Here is a 16,946-nt window from a genome sequence, read left to right on the forward strand (position 1 = left end):
AGCTATTCACTGGTCTTAGAGTGACCAGTGATTCAGGTTTGCCTGACACTATTTAGGTTTCAGCATTAAAATTCCCACATCCTGGGAAACCCCTCCTCAGGGTGCAAAATATCCTGATTTTCAGAAATGGGTACAGAAGGTTAGAGGGAAAGTACAAAATACGTACAGCAGCCAAAAAATTTGAGCCTAAAAGTAGTACTCTATTTAACTTCAAATGGATATGGCATAGATGATTCACTTTCAGTAGTTACTGTCACTATTTTTTTTCTGACCACTGACGTTGTCAACTGATTTGTAGTTCATAATAATGAAATATCCATTGTTGCATGACTATGAGTGATGTTACTTACGTTTGCAATCTAAATGTATTGTAATTGTGAACATTAACAGTCAACTTTCACTTTGCCTGTGGATTAACTATGTACTTTGTATTAAGGTAAAGCTAGTTTAATTTTAACATTGTGCATATTGTGACCACATTTTCCAAGACTTCAGATAATGAAATGCGAATTATTATAATGCCAGTGTCAGCATAATCCAGACAACTGTATTATTTTATTAACGGATAGAAAGACACATACAACTGGATTAGGGAGGAAAGTAACTAAGACAGAGCATTCTATACAAAAGGCAGAAAGGAATCGGGGATTGGGCATAGTGGAAAAGGAGATATGAAAGCACATAAGGAGTCTAAATTTTGCAGATTCTAGATTAAGCAAGCAAGTAAATCAATTAAACTTTTTTTTATCTCCCCCCAAAATACCAATGCTCAGTCAAAAATAGCTACTGTATTTTTCTGTGGGCACACCACAAGAATAAACACACATCCTACATTCACTTGATTATTCTGTCAACATGAATAAAGATACATTTCCTGATTCAGAGGTTGCAACCATGTAGGCAAACAAAAGGAGAAATTTTGACAATTGATGTGTTGGCCTGTTGCAGCATAGACCTGATTTAGTCAGGCCTTATTAACAATCATGCTTTTTACAGTACTGTATATCAAGTGATGCACTGAATCATATCAACAATGAAAAAAATTTTCCTCTAGCTCTTAGGTGATTTGATTTGGAAAAATGGAGTTTTAAATCATCTTCTTGAGGTTTATAAGAATATCATAAAACCACAGAGAAGATAAAGAATGGTAATACCTTGTCCAAATAAAAACTAGACTTTGCCCACTGTATTAGTTTTCTATTGCTGTCATAACAAATTACCACAAGCTTAATGGCATAAAACAACACAAATTTACTATCTTAAAGTTCTGGAGGTCAGGATTCTGAAATGACTCTCACTGGGTTAAAATCAAGGCATCAGGTCTAAAAATCAAGGTATTACCATGGTTTTACCTTTCTAAACGTTTTAGGGGAGAATCTGTTTTCTTGATTTTTCCTGCTTCTAGAGGCCACCTCCATTCTTTGTCTGGTGGCTCCCTCATATCTTCAAAGCAACCAATGGCTGGTTGAATCTGTACATCACACCACTCTGACACTGACCCTTCTGCTTCCCTCTTCCACGTTTAAAGGTCCTGTGATTACACTGGGCCCACCTGGATATTCAAGGATAGTCTTCCTAACTTAAACATAGTTGATTAGCAAACTTAATTCTATCTGCTACCTTAATCTGATTTTGTTTTGTAACATAACATATTCAACAGATTTCAGGGATTAGGACGTGAACATCTTAATGAGGCCATTATTCTGCCTACCACACTCAGCTATCTACATTATTTGGCAGACAGTGTGAACGTAAATCTTGACAAATCCCAATCAGCCTATAAACTTCTGACCAAAGAAAACGCAAAGATATTACCAGCTAAGTATCTTGCATACCTTACACACATACACTACTGCTAAAAGGGGGTGTGTTTTACCTACCTGTGAAATTGAGTTTTTCATAATGAAAGTTTTTTTGATCATTTTGCAGTTTCCTTAATGTGCAGAAGTAGTTAATGAGATTTTGGACTTTACAGAAATGGAGAAATGTATCCTCCTTAGACATGAGCCTACAAATGGCTATCATTGTCACTGGCCACACACAAAGTGTTAAAATGTTATCCTGCCATAAATTCATTTCCAAAGTATGGGACAAGAATAATGATCTTCTCTAATTTGGAAATGTATTGAAGATGAGAATGAAGAGAGGGAAAAATAAATAATAAAACAAAAGAGACATTTATGGACTGTTTCTTTAAATCTGTCTGATGAACTCTGAGTGGCCATAAGGAATCTAGTGAAAAATGAACTGACTGCATATAAGTTGTTTGATATTCAGGCTGAGACAAACACTCACAGACTACTTCAAAACTCCAAAAAATATCAACAGAAAAGGAAAGCCAAGTTTAACGAGGACTTTTTCATTTTTTAACTAAAACTGTAATTTATTTGGAATCCATTTTTGTAAGTTCAAATTATCTCTGTACTTTAAAACCATTATCCCTGAGAAAGAGAGGTTTAACTTATGGTGCCATACAAAGTGCTCTAAAGTTTTTTGAAATGATGGCTATTTTCCACAGGGTTAGACTACACGGTAAATTTATAGAAGCAAAAGACCTGGTTGACAAACAGCTTGTCCACCAAAACAAGCCTGTAGATACAGAGTGGATACATAGATCTGGAATCTATTTCTAGCACGTTTAAACACTTGCTGCTGCAAGGAGTTAAAATTTTAAGTAATTAAATGATTCTGTTGACAGGATATTTCGCTTGGTGCTATCACAATGGCCTGATACCAGGATTAGTACAAAGAGGGCTTGACAAGAGCAGAGCTTCAAATCAAAACCAGTTTTACATGTGACTATATTCAGTTTTACCAATACTACTTACAAGAAGAATGATGACCTAAAGCCTGCAGGCAGTTCAGAGAAGCATTATCAGAAAAGGAAAGAGAAAGAGTAAAAATCTCCTACTGTGTTATGAGACAGAAAGAAACATGCCATTGTTATTTTGTATTAAATGTAGGTAATTTGTGCTTACTTAGTTGGCTTGCTTTTAAATTCTCCTGTTATAATCTCAAATTTATTTATCTTAAAGATTCACAGTAATATAGCTTATAAAATTTAAATATCCAGTAAAAGTTCAAAAAATAAAATAAACTGCTATATCACAGGATAGAATGAAACATAAAAATATTGTTTTTGTACATACTATTTGTTTAATTAGTCCTGTTTATTACTGCTAATTGCCATTTTAACTATTCTGCAATTTTGTTTACTAGGAATTATGTAAGAAAAAGTAAAAAATAAGTAATATTATATAATTTCAAATAAATGCCTTTTTTCATATGTTAAAGTAATAACATGCATGCATATAATTACATTATGTGATGTTATATTATGTTATGTTATATTTGTTTTTTTGGACTGGCATGGTATGACAAGATGGCTCTCTAAAAATCCGATCACTCTAATATTTGAATCTGAAGCCAAAGAGATTGATCTGGGCTGGAAATAAGTATTTGGGAGTTAAAAATATCACTCCCACCCTGTGCTACTTTTTACATGCTCACAGTACAATATCACACTACATTGTAATTATTTGTATCCCCACAAAACAGCAAACACTGTGAGGGAAAGTAGTATAGCATAATTACCCTTGTTCCTCTAGTGCCCAATAAAGTATCTGGCATATAAAAGGTTCAGCATAAATATTTGTATGAAATTGCCTTTGAAAAGTTTTTTGTTTTTTGGGGGGTTTTTTGTTTGTTTTTTTTGCAGCACACGGGCCTCTCACTGCTGTGGCCTCTCCCGTCGCGGAGCACAGGCTCCGGATGCGTAGGCTCAGCGGCCATGGCTCACGGGCCCAGGCGCTCCGCGACATGTGGGATCTTCCCAGACCGGGGCACGAACCCGTGTCCCCTGCATCGGCAGGCGGACTCTCAACCACTGCGCCACCAGGGAAGCCCCTCTTTGAAAAGTTTTAAAGAACATTTTTTAAAATATTAACATGTTACCTCTGGAGAAAATATTTTATATGTAAAAGAGCAAAAGAATAAGAGAATGAGTTCTGCAGTAGTACTAACAACTTTTTACTTAAAAGGTGAACACTCAGCTTGGAAAAAAAATCAATTTTAGAAATAGTTCTCTTGGAAAGACAAATATAAAAAGATGTTTCAAGGACAAGAAAGCACTTCATATATACACAGGTATGAAATTCATACCATGTAAGTTAACGAGACACTTGTCAAATTTGCAAGGAAATGTTACAGATGTATTTCAGTTATATAAGGAAATGAAGCTACTTGTGTGAAGATAATTTTCAGTATCAAGTAGTAAATGAATTGCTGCCGAACTGATTAATATGGTTAAAAGTTGGTATCTTTGGGCTTCGCTGGTGGCGCAGTGGTTGAGACTCCGCCTGCCGATGCAGGGGACGCGGGTTCATGACCCGGTCCGGGAAGATCCCACATGCCGCAGAGCGGCTGGGCCCGTGAGCCATGGCCGCTGAGCCTGCGCGTCTGGAGCCTGTGCTCTGCAATGGGAGAGGCCAAGTCAGTGAGAGGCCCGCGTACCGCAAAAAAAAAAAAAAAAAAAAAAAGTTGGTATATTTGAAATTTATATGAAAAAGTATATGTAAAAAGCTTCAGAAAACTTATGAGATCAGGCAAGAGATATGTAACGATTTATCTGTATAAAGCTAAAGTTAATGAGTTGGGGCTCTTCCTCTTTAAAAAAATATCACTTAGCTCTTAATGACTGACCTTCATTCCCTATATGAATGCTGTTCTTTCATTTCCTTAGAATAGAAAGGAAATTATTTCAAAATTGTCTTCTGAGAGAAATACAACATTCTTAAAGAAAAAGTTTAAAAATTAATACCATTTTAGCTTTCAAGGACAAATTCTAAAAATACAAAAATTACCATTTCTACTGTAAATGGTACAATGAAATTCAAATATTTATTATGGTTAAATTACTTTATGCATTTTATATTAGGTAAGTGTATGATATAGCTCAAAACAAAAAAATATTTCAATGAATTTATTAAAATGTACTTTAAAGGCAATAGGCTATAAGTCTTCTCCTAACAAAGCTAATCTCATGCTGAGTAGATTAACTAAAAGAAAACATTGTTTAGATGAAATTACATTGGGGGTGTGGGAATACTTATGGACAGATTATAAAAAGTTCCTCAAGACTTTTGCCATCGGTGCTCTTCCTTATCTATCCCTCGCATGGAACTTAGAATATCAGGCAAGGGTCTATTTCAATCAGTTGGGTTAGAAATGCAGAGCCCCTGAGCGTTATAAGCTATTTATGATACTAGGCTTTATTTTTCCATTGAAATGCTGCTATTAGATCATTTAACTGCCCTATTTTTTTTTATTAGTCTTGTACCCTAAGGAAAGGCTGCCTCTTAAAGAAAATAAAATAGTCAATTCCAGAACAAATCACATTTATTAAACAGTTTAGTGAGAACCTCAAGAAAAAGAAAAATTGGGATAATTGCATCTGCTTCAGTTTAAAGAGACCCAGGAAGGGGTGGTAAACCTCAGGCAGCATAAAATGGCTTTAACTGACTCCAGCATCCAGCCACTCACTAATACGTGATTTCTAATTACTTCTGTAGTTTGTCACTGTTCAGCACAATCAAATCTAATTGACCAGAAAATTTTAGTTAGATTGTACTCAACTATGGCTAAATTTTTACTGTTATTATTCTGGTTTCTTTGTGAACATCTCAACTTTACTGCATCATTAAACCTTAAATTAGATTTTGATAATAAGAATATTTCATAAAATTTTTCAAACAACTGCAATATTCACACAGGAGCTACGGTACTCTTAAATCCACTGTCATGTTTTTTTAATAACATTTAATTTAATTCATACCCATTCTTTCTGGGTTATTAAAAACAATGGCACTTTGATTTTAATTAAACAGTTTGAAGGCCACGACTAACAAATGTCAAATGCTAAAGGTGAACTCATGTCATAACATGAGTTATAGCATGTTCCCTTTCATATATTGAGTTGGAAATGACCTTAGAATTTATTCAATCCAATAGCCAAGTCCAATCCTCCTCCTGCTTCCCCCTTCCTCACCCCACACAATTTAGTTTCAGAATCACTGATGAGGTGTACATACAAGAAAGGTAGCAATTAACTACCTCAATTTAGAAGCTTGCATTACTTTATTTTCATGTTGAGAATCAGTGATCTAGCAATAGATTAGACATTTCTGTCATCAATTCTCTAAAATCTAGAAAAATAGTATAGAAATGATTGAGTTTGTTGTCTAAATGTCTACTTTGTCCGTAGACTCTGTGTGCAACTAAAATATCGAAGATAAACATATATGAATTTATTCCTTGAATAGTATAAAGAGAATGCTTGCTCACACTGGTAATTTTTTTTTAAATGCCTCTATAAAACAAGACAATAAGATAACATCATTAGAAGCCTCCCTGCATAGTTTACCTTATATTATATCTGCTGACATTTTCACGGATATGCTTATTTTATTTTCCACAATATGTGGAGCCTTCAGAAGAAATCAAGTATGTTTAAAAAAAGAGCTGATACTTTTTGTTAATGTCAGATGTAATGGGTCAGTGAAGGAACAGGTCTAACCAGTTCTGATCAGTTTGAGCATTAACGTTCAAGTACTTCAGTTTTGACTTGCTTATCAAAGAAACGTACAGAAAATACATTACATGACAACATGGCTGGACTATAACATCTAATGTGAAAGTGTAACCTAGCAGGACCCTATGGGGCCTTCTGGGGACAGACTCCTCTCCCATATCCTCTACTATAGCTCCTCTCTGAAGAAACCAGATGATAGTATCTCATGCATATTTCCTGAGTTTTTCAGATAACCACCACCAAATGGAAGGAATTAACTACTTGATGATTAAGAAAACATAGCTCCCAGATCTTCTGTCGCCTAAGGTTTGATCATCATCAACCAATCAGAGAATTGTGCAAGAGCTGATCACGTACTCTGCGACCCACTCCCACCCCCACCTGGTCTTTAAAAATGCTTTGATGAAACCCTTCCAGGAGTTTGGGTTTTTTTTTAAGCATCAACCGCCCATTCTCCTTTCATGGCCCTGCAATAAACCTTTCTCTGCCTCAAATTCCAATGTTTCAGTTTGTTTGGCCTCACTGTGCATCAGGCACATGAACTTGCATTGGGTATCAAAAGCCTCTTAAAACATTATTTCAAAGTTATATATCTTAGGGCAGTAACAGTTTCTATTAACACATGAAAAAATTATCTGAAAGCTCTAGCATACCTCACACAATACAGCCATTCTCAAATTGATCATATGTGAAGTACCTTGCATACTTCTACAAATGCACATGGTCATGAAATTAAAAACTATACAAGTAACAAAGAAAGAAGCAGCTACTGAGAGGGCCCAACTAAAGGCATAAGAATCCCAGGTCCTTCTAATTCTCCCTTTATCGCTGGGATAACACACATGGTTCCCCACAGTCATGAGTTCAATTTTCTTGTAGACATAAATTCTGATTTGAATTGTGCCAAAAAGAATAGATAAGACTCCCAGAGTATCTTGACTTGTCCCACTTCCCATCTTCTACTAGGCTTGTAACCTAATTACCATTTGCATCTGATAAAATCTACTTATTTTCTCACCTAAAATACGGGTTTAAAAGGCAGTAAAATGTGATAAAAATAAATAAATATATGTCATGGCTGTAAAAAGGAAAAAAATTTTTTAAAAAGCAAAACTGATGGAGCTAGAAAATTACGTTAGAAAATATACTTATTTCAACTACAACTATCATTTTTCCGAATAAACTGTTTTAAAATATTAATTAAAATATTAATCAAAAGACACTAGAACTTTTAAGTACTTCTTAAAAAATAATAAAACTAGTCCCAAACAGGTGGTATGACTCTCCTTTACTTGTTCACATGATTTTTTAGCGCGAATACTCATTAAGAAAGAAGTTGCTAACTGGTAATTTATAGAATAGGTTTTATTCTTTGATTATGGTACTAGATTCAAAGTTCTAACTCTAGGTCACTTAAAGAAAAAAAAAACCCTCAGAGTAAAATATTAAACTGATGAATTATTTAAGTACTTTATGGTCAAAAAATCATCTTTCCCTCCAATTCTAATGTACAGTTCAAAGGGAGATTCAAATCAAAAACTATTTAATTTTATTTTACTTACTTATTTTTAATTACTTAAAAAGGAACACACACAGAGCTCAACAGATGCTAGGCAATATTGTGTTTTGCATAGTAAAAATATTTTACAAACATATATTGAGTTGGAAATGACCTTAGAATTTATTCAATCCAATAGCCAAGTCCAATCCTCCTCCTGCTTCCCCCTTCCTCACCCCACACAATTTACTTCTTTGTCCAGCTTTAAAATACTTGAACCTGAATGGCTTTAGAAGGGGCACAGCCTCTTTCCCCCCAGCCTCACTGTTCCCTATTGTCTCACACCCAGCCACTCCATACACTTCATATATTATGTGTCTGACCTTCAAAGCTCAAGAATTTGCCACCCTTTCCTTGTTTAATCTAGCCCCTTCATTTAAAACCGAGGGAAAACTCAGATGTGATTAAGTGATTCATCCAAGTTCCTCAGATATGATTAAGTGATTCATCCAAGTTCCTAAAGTATGTTGGTGGTCATGCTGGATCTGCTCACATTTCCTAGCACTTGGTTCTGTGCTGTATTGTAGCCTTTGCATCATACGTGCCATGTAAAGTTTTATACATAGTAAGCCTGAACCAGCATTTAAACATTGATTGCAGCTAGTGCTTTACAGAAAAAAGTATTTCAATCATATACTGGCATCATCTGTTCAAAATAGGAGTGTTTCCAGGAAGAACTATGAACTGTCTTTAAAACATGTCTTTTAACTCTAATGCCTACATGGAAGTTCACAGTCTATGTGTGGCCATATATAGACAGATGTTCCAAAAGGTCACTGGACCTGTATAAACTTGGAATAAATAAGAAAAGCAAAGCCTTGCTGTATCATGGCACAAACTGCATTGTTGTTATCATTTTAAAATAAAATAGTGGGTCAACTTAAACTTAAAAAAAATAAAGAGAGAAAAAGAGACTAATTTGATTACTTACAATAAAATTACAATTGTATAAAAAGCAATTGATACCACAAAGGCAACGAAACTGTACCAATTTCAACAGTCACACAGAAATTAAATTTAGGTAATGCTTTCCAAAAAAAAACTGGGCTCAATTCCATGAAGTAAAAGATGAACAGAAATTGGAATAATACGATTTTGCCACAGAATGATACTCACACTCTTCTCTTTTTTCAAAATTAACAGTTATTGGCACATTATAGAGGTATGCCAAATCACCTTATTAAAAGTTGATTCAACAGTAAAAGTCTTACATTCTAATTAAAGCAATTAGATCTTACTTCATTCGAATGATCCTAGTGCAACCAGAGGGTCTTTGCAGGTTACAGGACTCTGACAAGCTGAATCCAGGGCTCTTCATCCAGGTGCCTAACAGTTAAAGCTCATTTCCTGTTCATAAATCAAAAAACAGAGGTGATCAATTTAAATTGGGAGAGTTGTATTAGATAATTTATCAGTTGGCTCCTGAATTTTATTCTTTAGTTAATGCTTTTTAGAAGTTACATTATCATTTCTTTTTAGTGTAAGCAGCTTAAAATTCTTCATCCTTTTTTGGAAGTCAAGAATGTATAAAATGTAGACATTTTTTTAAAGCACAGTATTTTATTTCAAGGACAAATATATATACAAACACACTAATACTTTCCTCTCTTGATCTCATTTTCACGTGTGTACACCTTAATTTAGCTAGCCTAAGTGGGACACTTACCTTGTGCCATGCGCTACTAAACACTGTAAAAGATAAAGCAGAAAACACATAACTGGACACAGTGACTTGTGCTTTTTTGAACAAAGGATTAACCAAAGGAAGAAATATATAGTAGAAAGAACACATCTAGGACTGAAAGCCTGGTTCTTCTGTTGAATATCTGTGTGATCTGGGTAATTTCTGTTATTCTTTAAATATCAATTTAAATTTAGGATGAAAATAGGTAACTTGAACTATTGTGAGAATTGGAGACACTGTATATAATAACGTGCTTAGCATATTTCCTAACATGTACTAGTTCCTCAATAATTGACATTATGTAGTATTTTAGGACATTGGCAGTCCTTCCCTATTATTTTATATCTTCCAATGCCAAAATTGGTTATTCTACATTTTATATTTATGGACAGCGATATTAAGTAATAATGCCGAAATTATAGAACCACTTATTTTTTTACTTCCCCTCTTTAATTTTATATTTTTACCGTAGCATTGAGATATCTGAAAGTTACACTATGTTTTTATCTTCTTTTTAAAATTATTCACCCCCAGTAAGCTATTATTTTCTTCAATCAAGGTCAGCTTGCAGCACTGCATAAGCTTGTGACTAGGGAAAAAAATCTTGCCCCTCCATTAGGTTAGTTTACTTTCTCTTTGCTCTCCTAATCATTTCCACCTCATTTGAAAATTTCAAATCTCCCTGAAGCTTTATTTAACAGGAAATAATGTGTCATAAAGTACTCAACTACCAAAATACAGAGTAAAATAATATTTCTGCATTTTTTCTTAAATTCCTTCTGCTTTCAGAGAAAAATTACTTAAGGTATATCCCACAGATTCATACAATGTGGAAGCCCCATCCAACTCCCCTTTCTTTTCTCATAAATTTCAGAGCTTCTTGATAAGATAATATAAATCATTTAATGCAAAAATGATAAGCTTTCTGGACCCATCTATTATCAAATAAAGTCCTTGGTGCAAGACTAGTGACATATATCATCAGTACATACATATATACACACATACACATACAGGTCAGGACATTTTAGAATATCTCATTTGTGGGGAATAAAAGGGTTGTCAAATGTGGAAGACTGAAGGTCACTACTCAATTCTCAACTTTTATTTAAAGGGACCTCATGGGCAAGGGTGTGCAAGAAATCAGTCACTGTCTTAGGTCCAATGTGGGCTTTGGCTATCCCTCGACATTGAAAATGAAGAAGAAGCCATAATAAAAATGGTAGAGGCATGCTCACAAAAAGTCAAGCTACAAATCAAAGGAAATCCAAGTCACATGGAACTTTCCTTCTAACCCTCTGTCAGCATCTAACTAGATAAAATGGCATACTGCCATCTGCATCCTTGCATTTAATTAAAAATTAAACTGTATAGAATGGGTTAGATAGCTGAAAAGTCATGTGTCATCCTGTCTAAAATAATGCCTTCAGTCAATCCCCCTTGCTTTTTCTAGCCCCAAATTCAGTATTATGTTTACTATGAAATGAACTCTAGTTTCATCTACTGAAATGCATTATTCAAGATGTGATTTTCTCACATTCTTAGGGAAACTTGCCTGAATTAGTTCCTTGTGGACCTTACAAATTTTACTTAAAGTCAGAATACTGGAATGAGAAGGAAGCTTGAAGATTCCCTCACTCAAGTACTCACACAAACACCTACCATCAGCTTCCACTAGACATTTTATTTGATAATAGACTCCATCCTGACCCTATATCCAATGTTTTGGGAATAAAATCTCAGAAATAAAAAGCCCCACTTATATATGGAGAATTGTTCTCTATACAGAGTCATTTTTTAATGGTATACATTTGTATCAGAAAGACAAAATGGTACAACTCTGGAAATTGTCTTTAGTTCTGATGATGGCTTGATGAAAACATATTAATACACTAATTTTGGATTTTCTTAGTCACACTATATAAGAACAAATTAAAAACAAACAAAAGAGCCACCCAAAACACACTATTTTCCAATCTAGCAAAGTTTCTGTGGAATTAATATAATATCATTAACAACCATTCTTTTATATGGTTATCATTTTACTAGTTTATGGAGGATGGCTTTTCCTAAAACAGCTTTCTTCAAGCCACTCTACTGATCAAGAACTAACAAAAATTCCCTGGCGTCAATCACATTCATTTCACTTTCAGTTTAACATCCATTGAAAGCTCACCATGAGCCAAGCATATACTCTTCAAATACTGTATATGAATTTGGGATTTTTTAATATCTTGAGCCACATCTGAGATTCTTGAAGGCAAGGACTATGCCTTGGTTAGCTGTGCCCCCAGGACCTATCACTTTGCCAATATATAGAGTGTGCACAATAAGTGTTAGTTAAGTGGCATCTGTGACTCTCAACATTTCTAATCCTTTCCACATCACAGATCTCCTCACAGCCCGTTGGAAGAATACACTGAGTATTCACTCCACGTCTTTTCTCATGCTGACCTTCCTTTCTAAGACATTTATTTTGCTCTCTTTTGCCTAGTTTCTACTCATTCTCCAAGATTCACCTATATCATGAAATCTATTCTAGTCTAGGCATTTAATGTCTCTCTAATATTTTTCAAGATTATACCACACTGAACTCTAATATTTTGAAGAAGAGTTGGAAAATCAGATTTATACTTTTTATATATCCCACACAGCTCCTAGCTCAAAGTTTGGCACATAGTTGCTAACTAGTACAGAGGATACAGATGATTTGTGAGCTGGGAAAGATACAAGTCCCTTGTTAATGAATTAGATCAGGGATTGGGAAACTATAGGCCAGGAGCCAAATATATCCTGCTATCTGTTTTTATAAATAAAATTTTATTGGAACACAGCCACATGCATTCATCTATGCATTGTCTATGGCTGCTTTCCTGCTATAACAGCAGAACGGAGTAGCTGTGACAGAGACTGTCTGGCCCATAAGCCTATAATATTTATTATCTGGTCCGTCACAGAATAAGTATGCCAATCAGTGTATTAGCTCAGTAGTTCTCCAGTGTGGGCCCAAGATCTGGGCCATTCACAGCCTTAAGTACTGTGGTTATACAACACTCTATAAGCCAGTTCTTAAAGGGTGGTCCCTGAACTGGCAGTACCGGCATCATCAGGGAACTTTCTAGAAGTGCAAAATCTCAGACCCCATCCCAGACTACAGATCAGAAACTCTGGAGATGGGGGCCAGTAATCTGTGTTTTTACTACCCCTTCAAGTGATTCGAATGCACACTAAAATTTGAGGACTACTAGGTTAGATAGAGAAAGGAGCATTTATTAACACCTGGCCATAATGACGTGGCCTGGCTATGGCAGATCCTGTTTCTCCAGCTGCTACTAGTGTATACAGAGATTTTAAGTGATTAAAAGACATCAATTAGGTTTCATCTGCCCTGAAATGAAACACCTTGGGTTTACTCTGAAAGAACACTAGGGAACAGGATTACCTTGATGTGGGAATTGCTACAGCACTTTCAGTAAATGCTAATACAGCCACCAGCTGTATATCCAAAGGAAAGACAATATACCAAGTGCCAAAGTATAAAATCTATCCCAAAATAGATTGAAATATCAAAGCAATATAGCAGATAAGCTCCAGGTTTTATAGGTCTGCCAGTCAAGACAAACCTTTGCACAGTGATTCTCAGCAGGGATACAGGAGAAGCGGACTACAGCTCAGTTTGAAACTCTGCTAATCAAGGATTTGTTCCAACATGCATATCCCCAGTGCTAAATCTCCAATGTGGCCAGATAGCACTTTCCATGATAGTGTGTGGTTAGAAATAAGAAATAATCACTACCAAGCCTTGTGGAAGGTAGTAACTAGCTAGCATTCCCTCTGGGAAAAAAAATATATATAATTGCATTATATAATATATACAATTTTCATGAACTAATATTTGTTTAAATTTACAGTAAATCCCCCTTCTTCATTGTTTCTCTTTAAAATACAGATTAGCACCAGCAGCTATGGCTATGATATGACAGGGTTATAATCTATAAAAAATAATGGCAAAATATTGATGAGATAAGCATGATAAAGTTACTTTTTTCTGGAAAGACCTTGCCTCGGTGTATTATATTTAATGCTGAAAGCCCAGCAGCTATATCAGGAAACAACAATAAAATTATTTAACCTATTGAAGAGTCTACACAGAGGTTAAAAGAAACATATGTCAATCAATAAAAATAAACTATTGATTGACAGCCTCTAGAAAGTTCACATTATTTCCTAGTCATAAAAAATCATTATGTTTCCATGCAACAGTATAACAATTATTCCTCTTTTGAAAAATGGCACATAGATGCTATATGCCTAAAATCTGTGTAAACATTTTGTTCAATATCTATTTAAGAGTGTTTTTATTTTGACACATATCTATAGAAAATAGGAAAAGCATTCCAATCTTCTGTGTAATAGAAAACTGGGAAATATGAGCCTGGATTTCACACCTATGAATTTAGTAAATGATTGATGACAGTTCTGATGATCCGTTAGAATTCTGATTCAAAGACTTAAATTCACATTTAAATCAAGGATTAACAAATACATGATTTGGTACTCTTATGTTTAACTCAGCCCAAATTCAGAAAAGAAGAATATACAATTTATCCCTCTATATAGGAACTACCAGCCCATGTAAAGACTAAAACTATGCTTCATTCAGAAACAATTCACAGTGGGGAGACATAATACCTACCTAGAAGGACAGTGATTGGCAACCAGCATGAAACAAGGCGGTGGCAGTGTAGGTCACAGGAAGTAATTAGGAGTAATGCTCTAAAATTTTAAGGAGTGAAAAATTAGGCTAAATGTTAGAAAACTTTCACAGAAAGTCCGTTAGCCTCTAGAATCAACCTCCAGCTGAAGCTTCTTCAATTGCGTCATTTAAAATTAGACAAGAGCCCGTTTTGCCAAAATACCATAGGGAATTATTCATAGGGAATGACTAGTAAGATGTATTAAATGAACTATTTTTTTTTCTTTTACTCTTAAGTTAGATCTTTTGCATATCTCTAACTGTCATGATTCCACACACATTAAAAAAATAGTGAGAAGATGAAAATCCTCTGAAGGTTATTCTTACTATTATACGACATTAATTCATATTGTTGCTTTTTTTTTTCCAAAACAAGAGGAAGATGGGATAAAAGAAATAATTAAGAGATAAAAACTACCCTTGAATAGTTCACTCAAAATACTAAATTCAAGGAAAAGGTCTCTTAAAAGATAGTACATTCATTAAAAAAATTTGCATACTTAAAACCATATTTAATTACTAGCAAGACATAACACAGAGTTGGTAATCAATAAATACTAAATGAATAAGCGAACACCTCCCCCCGGAGATTGTTTTTACTAGGGTTTATGTCCTTAAGATGTACGCTTATTAAAAATCAGTCAGTTCCTTTATAAGATTGATTAAGGAAATAAGTGGTTATTTTCCCCCAAGTTAAAAGAAACCTGACCCTTCCTATCCAGACCACTTGTCAGTAAATGGATGGTTTCTTAGCCTTTAGGTCTCCAGGCTTTGTGCTGTATGTCAAGTTCTTGATCCAAGCAAGGTAGCCCAAAAAGTTATCAGTAAAACACTAGGCTACTTTGTCTTTCTGCATTTCATAATTACAATGTCACCATTCCTGCCAGCTATTCATAAATATAAATTCGTATCTGTGGCTTCAGAGATATTGCTGCGTGATCAGTTAACCCAAAAAGATTACAGATGTAAGTTACAAGTCAATCTCTCTGTGTTTCAATTCCAGCTAAACCATGAACTCTGTGACCGCGGGCAAGTTACTTAACCTTTAGGTTTATTTCCTCACATGTAAAGTGAGAAAATTATATTAGTGATATCATCTCATAAGGTTATATTAAGGATTAAAAATCATATAATTCATGAAAAATGATTTCAAGTGCCCTGGAGAGAGACTATCTGGGTTCAAATCCTAGCCCTGATATTTATTAGTTGTTTGTACTGGTGCACCTTCCTTAGCCTCACTGTGCTTTATAAGTGCATAGAAAAAGACCAGCTATTGTTATTTAAGTAGCTTTGATCTCCAGGATGCAGCAGAGAGTGGTGGTGAGAAGTGAGATCTTAATTCCCTTCCCAGAAATTAAACCTGGGTAGCCTGGATGAAAACCAGGAATCCTGGGCACCACACCCCCTGGCTCTTGCCACCAGTGAAAAATGCATTTCTCATGGAGGCAAAACTGTAAAAACAGGTACAAAGTTTATTATTAGAGGCACAGTACAACAAGTGGGAGAGCACACAGAGAAACAGTTTGTTTAGTTAAGATAGAAGCAAGGCAGAGATGCACACCGGGGAGAGAAAGGGTGTCGGTGTCCTCCCTAATGAGGAGTGCAGTAAAGAGGCGGTTAAGTCATTTATATAGGGCAGCTCTTCTGGGTCTTTGTTTACCTTGGGCCAATTATCTGTTTTCTTTTTCCACAACTGACCTGCCCTAGGACCGTCACCAACATGCATGCACAACTTTTTCCAAGATGGATTTCAGCCCAGAGGCCTATGGGATGGCCTTAGCATCACATATTATGGGGTGGTGCCCCCTCTGTTTTGACCCCCAAGGAGACTTTCTGCACATGTGCAATGTTTCCCTTGCCCCAAGGATGGGAAGTGTGTGACCTGTTGATCCTTTTATGGCACTCTGTCCCTACCATAAAAATGCCCAGTGATCGGTTATTTACCCTATTCCTGTTGCTGGTTTTTATATCAAGGTGCAGATCTTGAAATATAGACAGGAGTCTGGTCATAAATATGTAGTCTAGAGACCATTTGTCTCTTGCCTCAGGAAATGTAAACAGGGGGCTGGTAATGAATGTCCAGCCTGGAGCCCATCTTCTTCTTATCCCAGGAAGTGTGAACAGGAGGCCAGTTGTAAACGTCTAGCCTGGAACCCATTTATCTCCTACATCAGCTTTATTGGGATATAATTTATACATCTAATGTGTGTAATTCAGTGATTTGTAGTAAATTTATACAATAAGTTAACCATCACCATAACCCAGTTTTAGAATACTTCTTTACCCCCCACCAAAATTTTCCTTATGCCCATTTGTACTTAATCCCCACTTCCAATCCCAGCCTCAGGCAACCACTGAT

General features: G+C 35.4%; 1 protein-coding gene across 1 annotated transcript in view; it reads right to left on the minus strand.

The window, feature by feature from the left end:
* NAALADL2 (N-acetylated alpha-linked acidic dipeptidase like 2) overlaps positions 1-16,946 on the minus strand; it is a 1,488,397-nt gene that overhangs the window by 1,152,480 nt on the left and 318,971 nt on the right. Inside the window, exons 3-4 of the mRNA XM_022571899.2 lie at positions 14,528-14,607; positions 1-9,494 (exon numbers count right to left, since the gene is read on the minus strand). The exon at positions 1-9,494 is cut by the window's left edge and continues 97,851 nt beyond it. The gene's annotated coding sequence lies outside the window, so the exon portion shown is untranslated. The remainder of the gene's footprint in view (positions 9,495-14,527; positions 14,608-16,946) is intronic.

Source organism: Delphinapterus leucas, chromosome 4 (genome assembly GCF_059928025.1).
Source record: "Delphinapterus leucas isolate spDelLeu-1000000601 "Yukka" chromosome 4, BTC_Dleu_Yukka2, whole genome shotgun sequence".
Taxonomy (NCBI): domain Eukaryota; kingdom Metazoa; phylum Chordata; class Mammalia; order Artiodactyla; family Monodontidae; genus Delphinapterus; species Delphinapterus leucas.